The 21,722-nt window shown below is 35.8% G+C and overlaps 1 protein-coding gene and 1 non-coding gene across 5 annotated transcripts in view; one reads left to right on the top strand and one right to left on the bottom strand.

Annotated features, from left to right (window-relative positions):
- HDAC9 (histone deacetylase 9) overlaps nt 1-21,722 on the top strand; it is a 911,611-nt gene that overhangs the window by 95,306 nt on the left and 794,583 nt on the right. The gene's annotated exons all lie outside the window — the stretch shown is intronic.
- On the bottom strand, nt 1,821-1,952 carry LOC140609610 (U6atac minor spliceosomal RNA). The gene has a single exon (XR_012011379.1). It is a non-coding gene; the product is annotated as a U6atac minor spliceosomal RNA (small nuclear RNA).

Here is a 21,722-nt window from a genome sequence, read left to right as displayed (position 1 = left end):
TCATAGGTTGCAGTTAAATGGTAGAATAGAGTAGACCACATTAGAAGATATCAGGGAGCAGGTACATTGTAGGATTAAGTATTAATTTGTGAAAATGATATTTGCATTTTGTATAGATAAGTATATTTCTATATGTATATAAATATACCTCATTTAAATGAAATGAGTTTTCAGTGTGAGTAGCCCCTGAGGAAGATTGGAAGTCACTGAGTGAGTCCTCTCATTTCTCAGATTCGATATTAAGAGACTGACTTCCAGTTAATTTAAGTGGATCTCATCGAGGTGGCTCATGTATCATTGGGTCCGTCTTCTGTTAGAATCTTTGTTTTGATCACCTTTGCTTCATTTACATTTCACCTCCATACTTAAAAAAATGTCTGTATTTTTGTCACTAGAAACTGAGTCCAAGGTGCTGATTCTAGGGAAGTGAATCTTCATTGAACCTATGAGCACCATGCTGGGGGGTTAGTTGTTACTGGGGATGCCAAATGGAAAAGAATAGAACCTTTATAGCTTGCTTTATAGATAAAGCCTATATTCTCCATAGGTTACATAGGTTAAGTGCATTGGAAAGTTGGAACAATAATCTAATAAATTTTATCAATAGATACAAGTAATGTTTATCAGCTTCTACCACTTGCTTCAGTTCAGTTCAACAAATATTTACTGAGCTCCTGCTTTGTGCCATGTATTTTGCCATGTGCATACTTCCTCCTATATGTAGCTAATTAAATTGATCCCTCACTTTGCTTGTGGGGTATCCCAGCAGGCTTACTGAAGTACATGGTGTCTTGGAGTTGTTTGTCAAAGATAATAGAGATGTAGCTCCATGTTTTATAACACAGTATGCTACATGGAACTCTGTCATGCTTGGTCTAGAAATGTTCCTAAACTCAACCTTTCACTCCTTTCAGAAGTCTTACAACGATAGAGTTCATGTGGAATGTTTTTCTCTATCTTGCTTTCATAACACACAGATCTTTACTGAAGTTTCTCTCTGTTGCTATTTACAAAGTGTCAGTACTGGAGGTTTTTAATTTTTCTTCTGACAACTTGAGAATCAAGGCAGCAGGGCAAGGGGGCTGACTGTCTGGAAGCCATGTGCCGTTCTGTTCCCACACTGTTATTGCTTCATGCTCGCCTTTATGTGTTTCTGTGTTCCTGAAAGTGATGTTCTGGTTTTTTGCCTCTCCCTCTTTTGTTTCTGAATTATTTGTACAAAGTGTATTCTTTAGTTTGGTTATTAGTTGAATATTGGCCAGGCAAGTCATTGCCCGATGCAGGTATGGCATCCCGGAGTAGTCCCCTGATGGCCCCATGGGCCTGCTTTTCTTGATGGCTGTCAGTACAAAGAGAATCCCCATGAGGCTGAAGCCAATGGAGGGCGATGTGTAAACAGAGCCTGATCTTGTTGGCGGGTCTCGAAAAGCTGCCTTTTTTCTTTTTCAAATTCTCAACTTTTTAATCTTCCGTAATTTGAAAGATTAAACTTGATAGTTTGTCGTCATTTTTACTTGTATTCATATTAGTGGTTTTGAACATTTTTCCATGTATTTATTGGATTCTCTTCCCGTTTTGAATTTGTGCCCTTTGCATATTTTTTAGACTATTCTATTTGTTATTGGTTTCAAGAACTTTTTGTATATTATTGAAATTGTATTTTATCGTAGGAAAACAAACATAACACTAAATTTACTATTTTAACCCTTTTAGAATGTATATTTCAGTGGCATCAAGTACATTCACATTAGTATTGCACAGCCATTACCACCGTCTATCTCTAGAACTTTTTAATCATCCCGAAGTGAAAACAAAATAAAACAAAAAAACTGGCCATGGGGACATGGCACAACGTAGGTGCAATGTCTTACCTGTACATGTGTTGTACAGGCCCTAGGACCTCTTTCATACTTGGCAAGGGAAATGTTAACCTTTTCTCTTTCATACAACAGTAGAAAAACTACTTGAATGATATAATCCTCTCATTGTTTCTCTGAATCCAAAGCTTCCTTAATTATTGCTACTTCGCTTTTAAGAGATGTATTCATACGTTAAATAAACGGTGAAAAGCTGTTTTCATAGGACCATCTTATTGAGCAAATTTTGTTTTGTTAAGTCTTTATAGTTCCTACACTTTTTATTTAATCTACTGGTGTTTGATGTTTTCTTCACTTGCCAATGTGGTATTTCCAGCTGTGCATGGAAATTAATTTTCTGTTTGAATAGACAATTCCAGGAAACTATCTATTAAGGTTATAGGAGGCAAAGAGAATGTTGTTTTACAATTTTTTTCCTGGTATTCTTGGCATTATAAGGGGAGTAAAAAGATTGAAGTAAGAGTCCATGATTGGCAGTTTATCTTTTGTTTTTAACTAATATTTTATAAGTAAAATAAACTTTGCCACGGATCACAAAGGCAGTCAATAATAGAATGTGTTTGGCACTAAGAAACTTATCCTCCACTTAAAAACAATTCTAAATGGATCTTCCATGGACTCTAAAACCTTTCATGGGGGAAGAGACCCCTTTGTGTATCTGACACATTCTGTGGAATCTCAAAGTCAAAGATCTGTAGAATTTTATCTAAAACCCAAGGGTCCAGGTGAGTTTTGGAATTGAGAATTTATCAGATTTTTAAAAGGTAGTATGCAACATAAATCCTGTGTTACATGTCATGTCACTTTTTTTTTTAAGATTTCATTTATTTATCAGAGAGAGAGAGAGAGAGAAACTCTCATGAGCAGAGGTGGGGGATGGGGGGGTGAAGGGGCATAGGGAGAGGGAAAAGCAGACTCCATACTGACACGGGGGTGATCCCAGGGTCCTGAGATCATGATCTGAGCTGAAGGCAGATGCTTAACCAACTGAGCCACTCAGGTGCTCCTCATGTCATGTCACTTTTAAGTGATAGAGCTCCATGCTCCAGCCATGCCTGCTTCTTCTCAGCTCCACTCAAGTTCTGGACTTAACATTCTTAATATTACAGATATTTTGTTTCTGGGGCTCTGTTACTATTATTCAGTGATTCTTTTGCTGAATTTAATCCCTTACTTGTCTGCTTCTGATCCTTAATACCTAGTTTGTTTGCCATCATGGTAAATGTCTCATCATACCTTATATGAATATATAAGAATATATGTTTGTGTGTCTACTATATACGTATGTATGTGTATATGTGTGTGTGTATATATATGTATTTTCTTCATTGTTTCTATTCTTTTGTACAGATTATTTTCAGTACTGAAATGCCTTTTCCTCTCTTCCTCCCCTTAAATTTACTCCCTACCACATCATTCTAGTAGGGCAATTTATTTTTTCCTTCTGTTATATTTTCTATATTCCCTTAGAGTTTTGAATCTACCTTTGTTATAGTATGTAGTATATTGCCCCTTAATTATTACAATAATTATTTTATTTTATTTTATTTTATTTTTTTAAATTTTTATTTATTTATGATAGTCACACAGAGAGAGAGAGGCAGAGACACAGGCAGAGGGAGAAGCAGGCTCCATGCACCGGGAGCCCGATGTGGGATTCGATCCCGGGTCTCCAGGATCGCGCCCTGGGCCAAAGGCAGGCGCCAAGCCGCTGTGCCACCCAGGGATCCCTACAATAATTATTTTATATTAGCCTAAGGTTTCTGAGATTAGTACCTCTTTGTATGTCTATTCCTTACACAGTGCTTAGCAAGGCACAGATTCCAATATTTTCAACCCTAAGTAAATAGAAGGTATGTATTTGGAAGTGATAGGGTGAGATTGGGAACTAGAGAAAGAGAGATGTGCAATAGAAATAAATTTTTGAGGGGCATCTGTGTGGCTCAGTTGGTTAAGCATCTGATTTTTGATTTTGGCTCAGGCTGAGATCTCAGGATTGTGAGATCAAGCCCAGTGTTGGGTGGTGCACTGGGCGTGGAGCCTGCTTAGGATTCTCTCTCTGATCCTCCCCCCACACTCACACTCTCTCCCTTTCTCTTTCTCTCTTTCTCACTCTCTTAAAAAAAAAAAATTCATGAATAAGACAGAGTAGTTTAGAGTAGCAGTGCTTTTGTTTATCTTAAATGCATGTGAGGATTAGAAAACTAAAAGACTTTCTTGGTTTGGAGTATTAGGAAAACTTCAGAAAGGAGTTGTAGCTGGAGACCAACCTTGGCAGGTGGATGGAATTGAGGTAGGCGAAGAAGAGTGCCCAGTGCTTCCCAGAGAAGGGAGGTGCATTGCTAAGGGAATGGGTGTGGATAAATGGAGAAGATATTTAAGTTATTGGCCAATTATAATATAAGTTCTAAATTAGGGGCACCTGAGTGGCTTAGTGGTTGATCATCTGCCATTGGCTCAGGTCCCGATACCAGAGTCCTGGGATCAAGTCCTGTATCAGGTTCCCTGGAGGGAGCCTGCTTTTCCCTCTGCCTATGTCTCTGCTTCTCTCTGTGTGTCTCTCATGAATAAATAAATAAAATCTTTAAAAAAAGTTTTAAATTAGAAGAGTGACAGTAGAAACAGGTCAGTAGGGCCAGTAGGGCTGGATTACACAGAGCAATAAATATATTGTAAAAATAAGTGGATCTATTTGGAGTAAGATGTCATTGCGAATTAAAGAATAGAACAGGAATGATATGTTAAAAACATTTCTGAAAATAAATTTATCCACAGCATATCCAGTTTACATGAACTAAAGGATGGGGAAGGGGCTGAGTTACATCCTTGTGCTGAAAACCAGTCGGAGATCATAAGGATCTGAACTGAGATAATGCTAGTGAGACTGAGAATGGAGAGAGAAGAGTGTCACTTCTGAAAAGTAAAACCGTGATGTGATGATTAATTTTTGTATCAATTTGACTAGGCTACTGAACGCCAAGATATTTGGTCAAACATTATTCTCACTGTTTCTGTAAGGGTGTTATTGAAATTAACATTTAAATTTGTAGACTGAGTAAAGCAGACTGAGCCTGCATAATGTGGGTAGACCTCATCCAATTAGTTGAAGGCCTGAATAGAACAAAGGGCCAATAACCTCCTCTAAATAAGAATTCTGCTTGGCAGCCTTTGAGCTGGAACACTGGTTCCTCCTGGTTCTTCAGAAGCCTGCTGACCTTTATTTATTTATTTATTTTTTTAAAAAATATTTTATTTATTTATTTATTAATGAGAGATGGAGAGAGGCAGAGACAAGGCAGAGGGAGAAGCAGGCTCCATGCAGGGAGCCTGACATGGGACTCCATCCTGGGTCTCCAGGACCAGGGCCTGGGCTGAAGGTGGTGCTAAACCGCTGAGCCACCCAGCCCGCATGTCTGCTGACCTTTAATCTTAAATGGAAACACCAGCTCTGCAGATTTTGGACTTATTGTGTGAACCAACGCCTTATAGTAAGTTTCTGTTTGTTGGAGAACTCTGACTAATACCTGTAGGCCATGGAGACTGACCATATATGGATGCTACAGGTGAGGGAAGAATTAAAGATGACCTAAAATTTGAGAACGAGAATTCTGGAGAATAGTAATAGTAGCAATAGAGGAAGTTGAAATAGGAAATCAGTCCTAAGAGAGCATATGTTTGGTTTTGTTCTTGTTGATTCTGAAGTGGTATCAGAGATTCAAGTGAAATTATTTTAAGAAGATGTAGTAACGTAGATAGCTCTAAGGTAGCTCGAGAGGGTTAGGGTGGGTGTGGCATCTTGGAATCCTATGCAAGCAGGTGAGCAGAGGTCTCCTGGCAGAACAAAGCCCACAGGGGAGTGAGAGAGGGAAGCAGAGGGTAAGGTGGGAATTACGGACCTAGAGAAGAAAGATGAGTCAGTACATAAAAACCTAGTTGGTGATAGAGTTCACTCTTGACATTGGTTTGTCTGCCTGGTGCGTGAGAATGTGAGCTCCATGATGGCAATGGTTTCCCCACTCCTTTTACCCCAGTTTTAAATATTATGCTTCAGATTGGTGAGATCTCTAGAACATTACTTTTTTATTTTTCACCTTATTTTTTAAAAAAGATTTTATTTATTCATGAGAGACACAGAAAGAGGCAGAGACCTAAGCAGAGGGAGAAGCAGGCTCCATGCAGGGAGAAGCAGGCTCCATCCGGGGACTGCGGGATCACACCCTGAGCCAAAGGCAGATGCTCAACAGCTGAGCCACCCAGGCGTCCCATATTTTTTTATCTTAAATGAAAAATGAAACAGGAATTAGGATTTCTTTGCTCTAATCTTGACCTGGCATGGACTTAGACATATAGAATCCAGTTTCACATTTTAATTTCTAGAACTTTGATTTCCTTTTCCAAAATCTGAAGGTTGATTTAAGAACTTTTAGGATTTTCTTATAGCTGAAAAATACTGGGGAAAAGTATCTATATGTCAAAAGAGGCAAAAGTGGCCTTGGGTAAATTCAGAAAATAAATTTTATAACAAATCTTCCTCACACTTTTTGGGAAGTTTTTAATTAATTCAGTATTAATCAGAATATTGTAATATATTAAATGAAAGCTTTTATGTAACCTTGTCTAAAAGCATCTTTGGACCAATGGATTTCCTCCTAAATATTAAAAATGTGATTAAAAAATTTTTTACAGGGGGCCTAAACCTATTTTATATAGCTTTAAATTAATATAGCTGTAAACCGCCCCCCCCCAGAAAACAGAAACATACAAGCCGCATTTTTCCTTAAACTGTAATACCGTAAAGAAATTTCAGTTCTCATGGAATTTTTATTCTATTACAAAGTCTTGTAACTCTTCAAAGCTTCTCATAGAGTTAACTTACATAATTAAAACAGAAGGATCACTGGTTAAAATAATTCTGTATGTTTACCATACCTTATTCAAAATTATGTTGCACCTCCTCATATGTTTCTAGATCTGTGCTAACATCATACAATCTCACAATACCCATTTTTTTAAAAAAAGATTTTATTTTACTTATTAGAGACAGAGAGAGAGAGAGAGAGAGAGGCAGAGACAGAGACACAGGCAGAGGGAGAAGCAGGCTCCATGCAGGGAGCCCGACGTGGGACTTGATCCCGGATCTCCAGGATCAGGCCCTGAGCCAAAGGTGGCGCTAAACTGCTGAGCCACCAGGGCTGCCCTCACAATACCCATTTTTAATCAATTTGGGTATTTGATCAAAGCATTATGTTTAAATTATAGTATATACCCTTTAACAATTTTTTCACCGTACAATTTAAAATATGACGAATTTCTAAGAAATTTGGAAAAAATGTGATTTAAAAAAATGTACAGTATATATGTTGATATACTATATGTGATACAGAAACTATTGAACAGATGGGGAATAGGTGCCATAAGCTTTAATCCAAAGGCATTTAGATACTAACATTAAAAAAAACATTTTGTTTATTAAGTGGAACTTGTGCCCCCAAGATATGCATTGTGTGTTAAATACTATTTTTAATTCTAATTGTCTGTCTTCATACTTTCTGGTGTGTAAGGGCACACTACACTCTCTGTGGTCATTCTTTCTTAGTGACCAAATCTATTATTTGCAGATTCCATCTGAAAATAATCTGCCTTTGACTAACAAAGTGCTGGGTTTTTTGGTTTTGTTTTGTTTTGTTTTGTATTTAATGTCTCTTTTGTTTGCTTTGAGGCTCTTCTTAATTGATGACAGTTAATAGGTAAGAATTCTCTCAGGAAATAGACAATGTCACCACAGCAATCAGATAGGCACTTTTCTGATACAATTTCTCTATCTACAGAGTAATATCTAGAAATATTGCCTATTTCCAGTAGTGATACTTGAAAATTATTTATTTTTACTACCCAGAGATCCCAAATTTCTGGATTTCTTATGAAGATAAGTAATTTATTTTACTTTTGTGTATATTCATACTCAAATCACTTAGTTATTCATGTTGGTCAGCTGACTCCTTAGTTTTGTTTTTGTTGTGTATGGGCATGGGGATCTGCTTTTACTATTTGCTTTGTAATCAGATATAGAAGAGATTAAAAAATAAAATATACATATTTGGGAACATAAAAAAGCATTAGAAAAACTTGTGACATCTCTGCTCCATTTAGAAGTCACACTAATGACTGCTTTGCTTCTCAGTAATTTTCCATTTGTAACATTTTATACCTGGATACACAAATGTAATGCAATTGAACAAGAAAACAATTATCTGTCTGGTGGAAATAATGTACTTATCTCATTGAAACAATTGACTTGTTTAAAAATACACAGAAGTTCTGCTCAGACTACAGTTACCTGTAATTTGTGAAGAATTTCCAGGAAGAATTAAAATTCTCTGATGTAATGGGACCAGCTACTGAATCTATTGGTTGTGAATGATAAATTTCCATTCAGAATTCCCCTGTCATGCAAATCTCTATTTGGAATCATTTTGGTTTTGAGAGCCTTTTTCAATAATCTCTGAGTTTTGGCTGGATCCCTGGAAAACTGCACGCAAAGGCTGTATCTTCCAGTGAAAGCTTCATGTTGACTTGTGGGTTCTATGTCAGTGGAACATTTCAGCACTTTTTGGCTTGGCACAAATGTTTCTTGGCATTTTCTGAGGAGTTTGGCCCAACCCATCTATAGGATCACACTAGATTCTGGATAAACTCTTAAAGCCATCATTCATCTGCAAGCTAATTTGGGATTTTATTGGATTTTGGAAGTGGACTAACACCATTGAGCAATGAGGATTCAATATTTTTAATAATATTTCCAAGGACATATGTACTTTAAAAATAATACAAGGAAAAGTGACTTTTCCCTTAGTACAGTGCTTATTCTTCTTGTATCTGATCTTTTCACAGAGGTCAATGTCCTGTTTTAATTTCTCAGTATATTTTTTTCTTTCTTCACCAGTTTCTAAAGTTATTGCAAATCAACAACGTTTTCTTCTTTCTGAGAGATTTCTCTGGCTCTGGCTGGCTTTAGTCTTATGATGTGGGACTGATGTGGGTTTTCATTTTTCACCTTAAAAGTACTGCCAAAGCTAGTTAATTTTAGTTATAACATCATAGAATGTTGGTGCCTCTAGGTGCCTTGAAGATGGCCTTTTCCAGCGCTCTCATTTCAGGCTCAGGGGAGCTGGGCCTACTTATTTGACACAGGAAGCTTAGGCTGGAACTTATGACCACTTCTCAACTGAGCTGGTCTGTGGAAGCCATCTCTCCGTTCTCCGAAAATGCTTAAGATCCATCCTTCTTCTCTATCTCAGATTTTGTATCTTTAGGTTGTTTTCCTTAATGCTTTTAAAATAACTCCCCATACTTTGATGAATTTGGAAAACCAGAAAAAACAAACAAACAAACCTGTTTTACATTTGGTTAGGATTTCAAAATATTATGTACTACACCATTCTCGTTTGAAGCCATCAAGAAATACATATAAGAGAAAGGGGAAAAAAAAAAAAGAGAAAGGGAAATAGATCAAAATTATTGCCTTCTTACAAATAATATTGGGTTTTGGACCACATGGTAGACTCAAGGCTGAAGCTGGCTTCCTGTGCCTCCCAGGGCTCTCTACTGAACTTAGCCACCCAGTCCTTGATGGAGAAGTGTGGATTGGCAAGTCCCCACCCTACCCCCATGCAGGACCACTCTCAGGAAGGTCTGTCAGGGCAGTATCTCTGAGAGACCTCACTGGGAGGCCAAGAGCCTATCACTCGGGTGCTTTCCAAGGACTCTGGCCAATGAAAGCAGCCCTCCACCACTCATAGGAAGCAGCTCCTTTCAGGTAGGTCACCTTTTGGTGAGTGTCTTCATCTTCGTCTTTTTCTTTTTCTTCTTTTCTTTTCTTTTTTGCCTTACCACTCCTGTTTCCCATCAGCATTCTGACAGCAGTGTCATTTACATTTTTCCCCCTACATAATGAGTTATGTTCCCATTATAATCCTGAATCGAGTCAAAAAAGCAAGGGTAAAGAAGTCAGCCTAGGCAACTGACCATTTGCATTTGAGGAAAATAAATGAGAATTAAGCAGTGGTGACGAGAGTGCTTTGAACACATGCTCAGAATATTCTGAATAATGGGAAATGAAGAACTTTTACTCTGTCATCACCAGGGTATTGTTCTTCTGACATTTTAAAAAAGATTTTATTTATTTATTCATAAGAGACACACAGAGAGAGACAGAGATAATATAGGTAGAGGGAGAAGCAGGCTTTCTGCGGGGAGCCTAATGTGGGACTCTATCCCAGGACCCCGGGATCAGGACCCAAGCTGAAGGCAGACGCTCAACCACTGAGCCACTCAGGTATCCCATCTTCTGACATTTTTTTTTAAAAGATTTTATTCATTTATTCATGAGAGACACAGAGAGAGGCAGAGACACAGGCAGAGGGAGAAGCAGGCTCCATGCAGGGAGCCGGATGTGGGACTCCATCGGGGTCTCCAGGATCACGCCCTGGGCTGCAGGCGGCGCCAAACCGCTAAGCCCATCTTCTGACATTTTTAAGAGAAAGCTGAGGGGAGACTTTTCCTATCTATTTGTTGTCCTGCTTCAGCTCTGTCAGCACCCACCATTATATTTTAATAAATATGTTCCCCAGTACCTATAGGCAGAGTCAAATGATTTTATTTTGTTTTGATTCTGTCTCTTTCTGAATCTGAATTAAGTAAAATTTCAGGTCATAGAAGTGTCTTAGACTTTCTAGTTGATTTTTAGTTTGATGGAATTAAATGTCTACTAGGTTTCATGACTTTGTATTTTTTCAGATATTTTTTAAGTGATCACCTTGTTTCTTTACCTTCTCCACCAACAGTTGAAGAGAGCTACCTATGAGCCTAAAGAATGTTTAACAGTATCCTTCCTATTAAGATTTCTTTCTTTAGGGTTTCTTGCCTTGTGAAAGATGTTGCATCTGTGCATAGACACTTTTACTTCATTCAGAGGTAAATTAAAACTAATAAAAAATGATAATGTACTGGACTCTTACAGATTCTCCTCCCACTAGTACACTCATTTAGATTTTGCTTCCTTTTAGTAGGTTCAAGGCCATTTAGTTAAAAGGATACTGAATTGCAGAGTAGATTTCAGATTTTATGTTTTAAGATGTTAAGATTTAAGATATTTTAGTACATTCTTGGAATCAAAACCATCACCTTTAAGATTGTTTCTGAAGAAGTGGTTAAACTGACATCTCTTGAATCATCATAATGTTTTTGCTTAGTGGGCCTGTCAAGGGCCCCTGAGGAGTGGCACACAGCAAGTTACACAAAGGTAATCATGATAAACAGCGGAAGGCACTGGGCCAGCAGAGACTAGCAGCGGAGACCTATGGACCTGGATTGAAACTCAGTTCCACCAACTGACTTTCACAATCTCCCTGTTGGTGTTTGCTTATCTGCACAGTGGGCATGCTAATTAATGCTGTCTATTTCAAAAGTCTTGTGAGAATTAAGTGAATTGATACCTGGAAAGCACTTTAGAACAGTGTTTGAAACATCATAAATGCTTTATAAATCTTAGCTGTTGAACAGTCTTCACATTCCTAGTTTGAGGTAGTGGATCAGTGTTTACCTGTATTTTAAAGTGTTTTTCTATAATACTACACTATTATGTAGGAAAACAGAACTAGAAAGATATCTGAGGTTCCTAGCTTGCATTTTTAAAGGTGAACTGTGCATCAAAAGACTATGAGCCTTAATTTTGTATAATGTAATATTAATAAATAAATATAATAAATAAATATAGACTCTTTGGTTGTCTGTGTGAAATCAGTTGATGATTCCAGGCAATTTATTTCCCACTGTCAAACTGTTTATAGTTGTCTTCATTGTTGTCATTGGATTTGGCCTAAAATTGTCATGTAGTCGTAGTTGCTCTGATTATAAGGGGAATATTGAGGAAATAAGTGTCCAGTTATTAACAGATAAAGAAGCATAAAATATATGGATATTTTTGAGGAATGTAGGATAATCTAATAGAAGGTATAAAATAACTTAAGGAGAAAATTTCCTAATATAATGTATATGTGTTTGTGTGTATGGGGTGTTACGTGGACATGCCATGTAAGAAATAGTGAAGGGAAAGTTTCGGGGGAACCTAAAAGTTTTACTTTAGTTTGTATAATAATTAATTTGGCTACATCAATATCAGGAAAATAATTAGAATAACAGATTATGTTTAGTGCCTAAAGAAATATGTTTGACAACTTTTAATTTTCTTTCCTCCTACACAGCACTTCCTAGTTTGTTTCTGGCACACCAGATGTGTCTCAACACAGTGGCTAATCCGGGTAGAGTTGTGTGAACACCCGGGCATAACAAATTTTCTCGTTTTCATTCCACTTAATGAAACTAAAATTAGAAGGAGCACTGTATTTTACAAGTAATGTTATACAGATATAAGGTGTAGCTTGCCCTTTCTCCAAACCTCTGCATCAATGTTCCTTTATTCTTTTTCAGTGTTCTTTTTAAAGCTAATATTAAAGTTTGTGTGCAAATGATGAATGTACACAAACTGATTGCAACCATGCAGTCATTGGTTAGACACCAATGGGCTACTATTGGTGCACAGGAGACAGGAGTTAAGAGGGATGACTGGTGGGGGAAAGTGAAAAAAAATTAGTCACAGGGAAAGTTTTTTTTTTTTTTTTTTGTAATACTCTCTTTTGTTTTCTAGCTTCTTTGAATGGACCAAATAACTGCTGTTTTTTATCTTAAAATCAGCTTTAGTTCTTGATCTCCATGGAGAAAATACTTTGCATAGGCATTTTTATTTTGTCTTTCATTTATTTACTGTAGTAACTTCCCCATTATTTTTAGCCTTTTTTCCATTTAAATGCCAGGGCATGTACTACATTTCAGAAGCTGTAATTTTCTTTCGAAGAAATTAATTTTGCTTTTAGCTTTGGCCTCATATGTGATCCTTGTGTGTGTCTCTAGTTTTAAACATCTACCAGTAATTTATATAACCATTTTTCTCAATTTTTAATTATAGAATAATATTACCAACAGAAGGGAGATATTCCTTACCATACCAACCTGTGCAGTTTGTTTCCTTTTGGCTTCAAGTCATATTCATTTTCAGTTTATATTGCCCTTTTCATGTATTATATATTCTTTAATGACTGGTTTCTGTGAGTGTTTGTTCGATAATCAGTAGTTTACTTAATTATTCCTCTGATGTTAAAGATTTAGACTTATAATGTTTTGCTACTGTATATTACATCCCCACAAAAATCTGTTTGAATATGCCTCTTTTTTTGTGTGTAGGTGGTTATTTACTCAGTTTAAACTTTCTGGCCTGATGTTATTAGGTTAAAAGTATCAAATATTTTTATGGGTCAAGGGATGTGATTTTTGAAAAATGGCTTTTGAAGTGCTTTGTCAAGTGGGCTTTCTACTGTAAATTTCCAGCAATAATGTATAGGTTTATCTATTTTTCTAAGAACTTGGATATGGTGTCTGAGAACTTTTGTATTTGTTAGTTAAATGTAAAATGATACTTCAGCGTTGCCTTAATTTGCTTCACTTTGATAAATAAAATGCTTGGTTGCTCTCTTTTTTTTATGTGTACTTAATAATTTGATTCCCATTTGTAGATCCTCCATATTATTGCCTCATTTTTCTTCTGAATTTTGTTTTTCTGTCAGATTGTTTATCCCCTTTTGTAACATAGAAGAAAACCTTTGATCACTTGTATTTGATAAATATTTCTGCAATATGTTGTTTTCTTTTTACCATGACTATTACTTTTCTTAGAAGTTAAAGATTGAACTGTTACACAAAACTTAACATCTTTTTGTTTCTTTTATTAAATACTCAAGGTTTAGAAAGCTATCATTCTTGCAGAAATACCCGATTTTATTTTATGCTAAAACTAGATCATATATTTATACGTATATACTCAGCCACACATACACAGAAAAAGATAAGGAGGCATTTGTATTACGACTATATTATACTTTATAAATTTTGACCCAATTTACCTCAAATCACCAACCAGTTATCTTAGTATTATTTATTAAATAGCTATTGTTTTGAACTTCCTTTTTATTAATATTTTTACGTATATTAGAAACTTTCCTGGACTTTCTATTCTTATTTGTTGATGTATTTCAAAAATAAATATCAAAACCAAGTTATTTAAACTATTAATTGCTTTAGGGCCCTGGGTGGCTTAGTTGGTTAGCATTTGACTCTTGATTTTGCCTCAGGTCATGATCTCAGGGTCATGAGATCAAACCTTGTCTTGGGCTCTGCACTCTGTGGGAAGTCAACTTGAGATTCTCTTTCTTCCTCTCCACCCCCTGCCTGTCCTCTCCTTCGCTTGCTGTCACTTTCTCTCTCAAAAAAATAAAAAAAAAAATACTGTTGCTTTATAATAAGTTTTAAAATCTGGTTGGCTCAGATCTTCTTTTAAAAAATCATTGAGCTTCTATTATATACCAGAAAAAATGTGGGTAGAGAAATGAACAATACCCAGTTTCCCGCCCTGGTAATCAACATCTTCCAAGGAAAATAGACATGAAAAAAAAAAAAAAAACCCATTTATAATGTGATAAAAAACATAAAAGAGAGGTGAATATAGTACTGTGGTAGCACAGAGAAATAGCATATTTTCACCTGTTTATTTTTAAAACTAATGAAAGTTTTATATTAATTTTAATTGCTATTTTATGTCTACAAAATTACTTGAGAACGTTTGATTTTTTTAATCTTATAATCTCATTTAGGATTATTTTCTGTATCTCAATTAAATTCCATAGTTTTCTTTAATATGAAATAATTATGTACATGTTATGAGTATTATTTTGGTAATCTCCAGGTAGTTCCATATTTGATTTATTTCTTTTAAAAAAGCTTTTGTTTTGGGGTTGGCACTCAAGGAAAAATTGGAGCATATACTCCTGCATCTTCTGGGGTGGTCTCTCAAACATTCATTGGTATTACTTCTGGGTTTTGATAGGATTTAGCATACACAAGATGCAAATATAGATGTGTTAGTGATGTTAATTTTGAAACTGACAGTATGTCAATGAAAAATTCTTGAACCAAGAAAACATATTCTTATGAAAATCTGATTGAAATTGTAGAAAACAGTCTGTGTTCTATAGCCACGGAAACTTTACACTGTACATCTTTGGCATGTGAATTATAGTTTCTATCACTGCAGCTGTTAATTGGTGACAAGGAGGGGATAAAAGATACTCAGGAGTTTTGGAAAATAAAACAAACATATAATATAGTAATCATTTCTGGAATTCTGTGTACATCAGTTATTTAAACTCTCCTATTTAAATGCACACTCAAGCTCATTTCATTATTTCAGTTTTATAATGTATGCTTTATTTAAAAATATTTTTGTATTGGCAAATTAGGTCAGGAATAAGCAGGACCTCAGTGACGTAAATAAAGAAATCCCAATGGATGACTGTCTTTGGACTTTCTCTTTTGTGTAATTCTTTTTATGTACGAGAACACTTCTCTTGGCCAGGATCCCATTATAAAAAAGAAAAGAAAGGTGGGGATGTGGGGGGGATAAATATTCCCAGAGAGACTCCTTGAATTTCAGCCCTTTCAGTTACATGATTATTCTTGTGGTTACAGGAGATGAAAGAATAATGAGGAGTTGGTTTCCTATCTGAATCATAAAATATAATTTGGATATACACAGGGCCATTGACTTGAATAAATGGATGCCTTTTAAAAATTCTCTTTTGGGAGGCACACTGAAATGATTTTAGTGGTCCAAGTTCTGTAACCTCAGAGTAAGTTCAAGTGCAGAATTAAGAGTAGCAGACACTTGATAATAAATTTAGTCCAAGTGTTTATGTTTAATTTATGCACTTCTTTGAAAAAAATTATTTGAGACATCTTATAAGAATGTATTCAATTTAATAATGAGGGAAAGTATAGAGAAGAAAAGATTATCAGGAAAATATACATTTATTTATTTATTTATTTTTTATTGGAGTTCAGTTTGCCAACAGGAAAATATAAATTTAGTGGGAAGTCTTAGCCACAAAAAAAGCAAGTATGCTTATATTTATTATTCCTATCATGTCTTTTATTACATACACACATGCAATTATTTATTATTATTGTTACATATATTGAATCTTTATATTTGTGTTTTAAAAACACAGTTTTTAGGTGTATCATTTGGCTTTGGTAGTACTTTTATATGATTCCCTTTAAAAGAACTACTGGTTTACCTGTGGGTGATTTCAGATCAACCTGGTCAGTTTAATCATTAATTTAACAATGGAGGGATAAGAAATGTGTGGGAAAGAAGAGCAGGCATAGTAAACATGATGTAAAAAACTTACTGAATCCTCCATTTGAGAGAGAACTGTTTCTGTTTTATTTTTTTATTTTATTTTATTTTATTTTTGAAAGAACTGTTTCTTAATAGCTACCCAGATCATAACATTTCATATTTTCTATCTCAATAGCTAGCTCTCTTTTTTCCCTTAACATCACCTGCAGCAAACAAAACAAAAAATAACTCTCCTAATCTTAAATCATTTCTAATTTGTGTGGTAGACTTAATCATTTGTATCCAAAATGTCCTAGCACATCCATTCTAAGTTGTAACGAAGTCATCATTGATAACATAGAGTATGGAAAGAAAATTTCGAGAAAAATTAGACTTTTACTTAAGATATGCTTTGCTATCTGTTTATTAATTATGTTGTATAAACTATAATCTTCTATTAAGTGAAATAAATGTAAGGCTGCTATATTATCTGGACCAAATTGTGGAATTGAATCACTGAGATGCAGCTCTGATTGTTGTTGACTGTACAGCAGTCAGAAGAGTTAGTTCAGATTTCCCTTGGTTCAAATCAGAAATGGGAACAGTTTTTTAAGGGAAAAGAGTAGTATGTAGTTTTTTTGAAAAGAACTGGTATTCTCTTTTTGTCTACTAAGGACAACTACAAACAATATATACTGTAAACATTCTACTGATATAATGAGGAAAGTGAGGCACATAGTTGGATTTTTTTCAGACTTAAATGTGTTCATCAGACATTGGAATACCATATAAAATCCAGATATTCTACTATGTCCAGTGCTACAGCCTTGAATAAGACCTAGATCTGACTCTCAAAGAACTGAGAGTCTAATGGAGAAACTTTGAATTTATCATGAGATCGCTACTTTTCAAACAATTCACATTCAGTAAATTGCTGATGAGAATCATCACCTTTGGGCATTTATCACTTATCTAATAATGTAACTTCTGGCTAAGAGAGTTTCTTATTTCAGATACTGTAATGTAAATCAGCTTGTACCATCATTTTAAACCTTTTTCAACTAGAATCCACATTTTACCTTTAGAACTAGTGGATGTTGAAAAGAGTTCAATGTAATGTAATTGAGTCACTTAGAAGGCCTATTTTAAACCAGTCACTTCCTTTTCTTTCTTTGCACCCTATGACACACCAGAATCAGGAAAGTATTGTTTTTGTTTTTTGGGAGTTGCTATATGATGTGGAACCAAAACTAAGTTAATATGGACTGTGTTTTTCAGCTCAAGGTTGTAAATTAAACTGAGATTTTCTTCCTTTCCTCTTCTGAATTTGGGCCTGAGGAGTTTCTCATGTTATAAATTGACAATTTTTATTTATTCATAGTGAAATGATCCCTTTTATTTATAGCTAAGTTCATCATTTTAACACTTAATCCTCCATGACATTCTGGAGGAGAGGAAACTTGGCAACCATTCATTATTATCTGTTTTTACCATCAGAAGGTATTTATTTGTAAAGAGAGCATGGCAATGACGTCAAGGATAGGAATAAAATACTCCCTAACATTTTTATACAGGGCGGCCTTTCCTTTGGAGTCCTGATGGTAAATATGACCATAATTACTTAAAATGCATGCAAAGTCCCCTGGAGACATAAAAGCATGTAACTATAGTTGTGGAAGGAGAATGTCTGATAATAAAAGGAGAAAATGTCAGTCTTGGATTAATGATTTGGGAATCCCATCAGTAACCATCTACACAACATTTAACTTACATTTTAAAGCAGCTTACAAAGCTCTTAGTGAGTTGGGCTTCACCACCTTTGTGCCTGTGTAAAAATTCACCCATCAAAGAAGCCCACTAACTCACAGTCCCAATACTATTAATCTGGGACTTAAAAAAAAAAAGTTTGAGAGAGAGAGTGTGTGTGCAGGGTGCGGGGTAAAGGGAGAGGGAAAGTCATAAGCAGATTCCTTGTTGAGCACGGAACCTGGTGTGGGGCTTGATCTCTTCTCCCTGAGAGCATGACTTGAGCCAAAACCAAGAGTTGGAGGCATAACCGACTGTGCCACCTAGGCACCTCTGCAGATCTAAGACTTAAAAAAAAAAATAGATTTTCAGGCCCTGATAGTGTATCTTGAATACAAATACAGTACTTAGTGAATGAGTTTCTGATGTTTGTTTTGAGACTGATTGTGCTGTGATATATTGAGAGAAGTCCAATGTAAGTTTTGCCTTTGCATGAGAGAATGATGAACTTTGGTGCAAGTGTTGGTATCCTCATGGTTTTCTTCTGATACAGTCATAGTATCCATGACTGTTATTTGACTTGGTCTCTATGATGAAGTTACATGTAGAGATGTTTGCTGGTGCCTGTTAATCGCGAACAGAAAGATCTACTTGATAATGGGTATTTTAAATCTGTCCCTGGAAAGAATGAGTTTTGTACTCCTGCATTCAGCAAAAGGTTCTGAGTGCTACTTACTATTCTAAGCTCTTGGGATGAAAAATGTACAGTGAAAACCTAGGTCCTATGATAATAGACATTGTGAAGTGCAGCTGGAAAGACATAAATAAACAATGTTTAAAGCATAGATTTGTTCATGTAAAGTATGGTCATTGTGATTATTTCTATTCAAGTGAGTACAGTGTATAATGTAAGTAAATAATGGGGAAGGAGTGACAAGTGAGGAGGATGCATGGAAAGGTGTGGAGTTATGGAGGGGAGAGAGAGAGTTCATATTTCAGGCACAAAAGACCACTGCAGGGGAGTGAGCAAAGGGCTAAGTGGCATGCGATAAAGGTTAAGGTGCAAGGATTCTCTTGGAAGGGATTCTTTAGTTACTAAAAGATCAGGCTGTTTACTGAGATCAGTGATTCACTGAGTTTCTTTTAGACAGAGTATTATAAAAAATTAGAATGCTTATCTTTTTAGTAATCTGCCTTTTTTAATGTTTCTGTCTAGCACCCAAGACTGCCTTTGTCCTAATTTGATGGTTAGGATGATGATGAATAGGATGATGAGGAAAACCACTGTGGAGACTTAAATGAAAGAAAACAAGGGCACCTGGGTGGCTCAGTCAGTTAAGTGTACAACTCTTGATTTTGGCTTAGGTCATGATCTCAACATTGTGAGATCAAGCCCCATGTCAGGCTCTATGTTGGGTGTGGAGCCTGCTTGAGATTCTCTCTCTCCTTTCTCTGCCCTTCCCTCACCTCTGGCTCTACTCCCCCTCCCCCAAATAAAAAAAAGTTTCCTTATTTATTATTCATCATTTTTATTATTATAAGATTCAATTCTAGGATGTTCTTCCATCAGCCTTTATGATTACTTCTTTATACAATATTATTAAATTCTATTATGAAAAAGTGATTTATTGAAATTCATTAACCCTGTCGGTGGTGAGCTCTTGCTCTGGAGCTAGAGGAGACAGGTGTGAATCCTTGTTGCATTATTCACTGCTTTTTACACTGAGAATGTTATCTAACCTCTCTAAACTTTTGTTTCCTCATCTGTTGATAATTGTACCAACTTCATAAGATGAATAAGATAATACAGTCAAGTATCTTGTTGAGCCATCTTTATTTTTTTTAAGATTTTATTTACTTATCTATTTGAGAGAGGACACACATAAAAATGTGTGAGTGAGGGGAGGAGCAGAGGGAGAGGAAGAGAGACAGTCACAAGCATATTCCATCCTCAGTGCAGAGCCTGATTTGGAGCTTGATTTCATGACCCAAAAGCATGACCTGAGCTGAAATCAAGAGTATGCTTAACCATCTGAGCCACCCAGGCACCCCTGAGCTATCTCCTTTTGATTGTTTCGTAAGACAGAAAAGGTGTATTTTATGTGTCTCTCTCTCTTGGAACATCCAGAAAGGAGGAGGTTCTCAAAATTAGGTTTCAGGCTACCATATTCAATTTGTAGCCCATCTGGTATAGCTGAAGACCAAACCACAGTTTTACATAAACCTTTTCCTTATCGAAGGTAGTTGTTCATTTATTAATGCAAATGCATTGTGCCTTGGATGTGTGAGCCCTAAAAATATACTTCCAGGGATAAAAATAGATCTGTTGGAGTTCTGAGATGCTGCTTAATCAGAACCAGCTGCAAGCTGTCTAGAAAATGCAAGTTATATGAGCCAGATGGCTTTTGCCCTTTTTACTTTAGACAGCATGTAATTTGGATAACTACAGCTACAGTAATACATTTTGCCAGTCACACTGTTTGATAAACATATTTGTTGAGAACAGCCACTTCCAATTAGAGACCCAGTAAAATGTTAATTTATTTTAATAATTTTTCCCTCTAGGGTAAGACCAAGAATACTTTTAAAAGAAATGCCTATTTCCAGGAGAGAGTACTTTTCAAGGTTTATTGTATTCCAGTGGCCAATTTTTAGTTTTGGCATTTAAGTAACGATGAGGAGTATTCATGACCTACACTTCTTTTTTTTTTTTTTCTTAAATTTAGTATACATGTGAGGGACCATAGTTTTCTGTATTTTATAAGTGTGTTTGTTTTACCTGTAGAAAGATGGTTTGGCTAGTTTTAACTTTCTTCTACACAGCTCTAATTACTATAAACTCTGATAATAGGTAACTCAGTATTGTTTGTCCACAAACCATTATTAATGGGGTGTTTTTGAGATTTTACTTTTATGACTGGGATCTTTAAGAAGGAATTTTCGTTATTAGCTAGTGTAACCATGACTGATTTTCATTGACTGAAGATTACTGTAAACATAGTCATTAATATTAGCTGACTTCTAATTTCATCTACTCAGATAAAACAGCAAAGCTAAATGTTTGGGCTGTTCACACTCTGAAGACCTAAGCTCAGATACAGGGTGCTTTTAAGAGATGTGAAATTAGCAGTTCTATTTTTCACTGGTGGTACCACTCCTTGGAAAAGCGTTTTGAAGCCTGATCGTCCATTACACGTGATGAAGAATTCTCTATTTCTTGGGACATCTACTGGGCAAAAATAATAGATTGCTGAGCCCCTCTGAAGGATCTCTCATGTCATAATTTTTCCATAGTTCCAAGCATTCCAGCATTGTGAGTTTATTAGGATATAAGTGTTTTTTTTTTTCCTTTCCAAGTTTAAAGGGGAGAGGATATTTCATCTATAGGAATAGTGATATTAGGACATAAATTTCATTATCAGAGTAAATGCAGAGTTATTTGTAGGTACTTATAGTACCAGGAACTCTTCTAATCACTTTATACATTACTGCATCTAAGCTCACAACAACGTAACATTACAGGGTATATATTTTTATCCTGTTTACAGATAAGGAGGCAATGGCTTTGGAGTATAATTGTTCACATCATACAGAAAGTGTCAGAGTCATAATTTGAAGCTACTGTTATTTTAATGGTCTGTCTGACTCATGCTATTTAATTCCAGCCATTCAGCTATGAAAAGCGGCATTTGACTTAGCCATAGCTGTTCTTTCAGAGATAAACACATGCCTCTGTCCATTCTTATAAAACAGTGATGCTTCTCAGAATTTAAGCTCAGATTAATATGTGAAAAGGTCTAATCTCTCTCACT

This window comes from Canis lupus, chromosome 18 (genome assembly GCF_048164855.1).
Source record: "Canis lupus baileyi chromosome 18, mCanLup2.hap1, whole genome shotgun sequence".
Taxonomy (NCBI): domain Eukaryota; kingdom Metazoa; phylum Chordata; class Mammalia; order Carnivora; family Canidae; genus Canis; species Canis lupus.
Note: the sequence above shows the minus strand (reverse complement) of the source record. Positions and strands in the feature narration are given on the sequence as shown.